Source organism: Macrobrachium nipponense, chromosome 15 (assembly GCF_015104395.2).
Source record: "Macrobrachium nipponense isolate FS-2020 chromosome 15, ASM1510439v2, whole genome shotgun sequence".
Lineage (NCBI taxonomy): Eukaryota > Metazoa > Arthropoda > Malacostraca > Decapoda > Palaemonidae > Macrobrachium > Macrobrachium nipponense.
Genome location: NC_087208.1, coordinates 52,893,732 through 52,896,231, shown reverse-complemented (window position 1 = coordinate 52,896,231; position 2,500 = coordinate 52,893,732). Strand labels below are relative to the sequence as shown.

Here is a 2,500-nt window from a genome sequence, read left to right as displayed (position 1 = left end):
GTTTAATTTTCTGCATTTAAAGATTTTAATCATGAGTTATTGAGAATTATTCTCGTGCACCAAATTATTCTCATTTTCCACACAGAGAAAATAAAGTCCCCTTATTCCTCATGATTCTATATAGTTTCTCAAGAGTAATGTACTATTTTAACATGATACTATCAGCTGGTAGTTTGTATATATTACGTTAAAAATGTTAAGTATCAAATTCAACAAAATTAACTTTTTAATTAGATGACTAACTAATTGATTTATAAATGCCTGGTCTGATGTCCTTGAACAACTTTGCTATTCAGTACTTATTATCTTGATAAAGCAACCAAACTTCGTGTTAAATACACAAAAGTTAACATTCCAGTCCTGAAGATGAAATATAAGTGCAAGTGAATATCAGCAAGGCATATAGTATATACCTTTAGAACTCTGGCCAATATAAGTTGATATCACTTTGGAATTCCATTTAACAAAGAAGAGAACCTGACGACGAACTAAGTACACCCATGACCAATTATTAATTCCCTACATTTTCTGACCCTTCTCAGGGCCACGTCAAAGAACCGCCTGACGGGGCGCTAGGTATGGGATTCAACTCCCCCCCCCCCCTCTCTCTCTCTCTCTCTCTCTCTCTTCTCTCTCTCTCTCTCTCTCTCTCTCTCTCTCTCTCTATGCTAGCAATGTGGGTAACCTTCTCCATCCGACGACTCAGGAATTCGAGTCTTCAAGCGAGGCATCTTAAAAGCACTCGACTGAGAGAATTCACATCAGTTAACAGGGGGATCATCAGTAAGTGTGATTACCATAAAATCCCCCTCCACTTCCAGCTGTCATCTCTGGTATGTGGTTTTTTCTTTTCTCTCTCACCCTGGTCAGCTGCAGTACGATACATTTCCTCTTACTTTTACGATTGGATATCACAGTCATAACTGCATTAAACCAACATAATTGTGATAAACTCTTGACATTTGAGCACCGCATTTATAAATGATTATAATGATTACAACTCAACAGTTTTTAACGAAACTTTATCACGAGACCGATTTGCCTTTACCCAAACCAGACATAAAAATGGGTTACTTAGAAACAAAAGATGAAACTTGACAAGATTTTCCTTCACAGAAGATTTTCAACACGAATAATAACATTCAATAAAATTTATTTTGAAAAGTGGAAAATCAAACCTAACATGACTTGGTATATACTATGACAATGACAAATAAATAATGCGAGTTCCCCATTCTTCAAGGACGCTTCAGCGCTTCCCTCTTTTCAATTACATCCTGATAAGAGGATATTTCCGCTTTTCATAGAATCGTGGTTAAGAGGATACTAATTACCCCCTTACAGAGAACCATGGCTTGAGGATACCACCTTCCTAAGAGTCATGGTATGAGGATACTACCTCTATGGAGCATTCTGGTATGAGGGTATCACTCCTTTAAGAGTATTGAGGATACTACCTCTATCTATAGAGCATCCTGGTACGAGGGTAGGGTACCACTCCTTTAAGAGTATTGAGGATACTACCTCTATCTATAGAGCATCCTGGTACGAGGGTAGGGTACCACTCCTTTAAGAGTATAGAGGATATTGCCTTTATCTATTGAGCATCCTGGTACGAGGGTATCACTCCTTTAAGAGTATAGAGGATATTGCCTTTATCTATTGAGCATCCTGGTAAGAGGGTACCACTCCTTTAAGGGTATAGAGGATACTGCCTCTATCTACAGAGCATCTTGGTAAGAGGGTATCACGCCTTTAAGAGCATTGAGGATACTGCCTCTATCTATAGAGCATCCTGGTAAGAGGGTATCACTCCTTTAAGAGCACTGAGGATACTGCCTCTATCTGTAGAGCATCCTGGTAAGATGGTATCACTCCTTTAAGAGTATAGAGGATACTACCTCTATCCATAGAACATCCAGGTAAGAGGGTACCACTCCTTTAAGAGTATAGAGGATACTACCTCTATCTATAGAGCATCCTGGTATTAAGGGTATCACTCCTTGAAGAGTAGAGGATACTACCTCTATCTATAGAGCATCCAGGTAAGAGGGCACCACTCCTTCATGAGTATATTTCCCTTTTTTAGAAACTCTGGTAAAGGGACTGCGCCTTACTCTTTCTAGCAAACAGAATGGATATATTCTCTAATAACTCAAAGAGAAAAGGTACAGCACAAAGATAAACAAAATGAGTAGACGGAAAACTGACTGAAAGCACCCTCAAAATAGTCCAAACCAGCGGTTCTGGAAGGTCTATTACACTAACTGTTGCGAACACTATAAACTGACAATATATTTTTAGTTATGTTTATCATATTACCTTGTGACAATTATAATGATTTATTATGGGTTACTTCAATCTCAGTTTCAAGGAATGAAACATTACGATATCCAGTATTTTAGCTCGAATTTCGGATTTTCACTAAAACCTTCAAGAGGAGGTACAAACAAACAACAAACAGACATTTTCCAATATATATATATATATATATATATAT

General features: G+C 37.7%; 1 protein-coding gene across 11 annotated transcripts in view; it reads right to left on the bottom strand.

The window, feature by feature from the left end:
• LOC135194931 (uncharacterized) overlaps positions 1-2,500 on the bottom strand; it is a 1,136,289-nt gene that overhangs the window by 96,343 nt on the left and 1,037,446 nt on the right. The window lies entirely within an intron of this gene.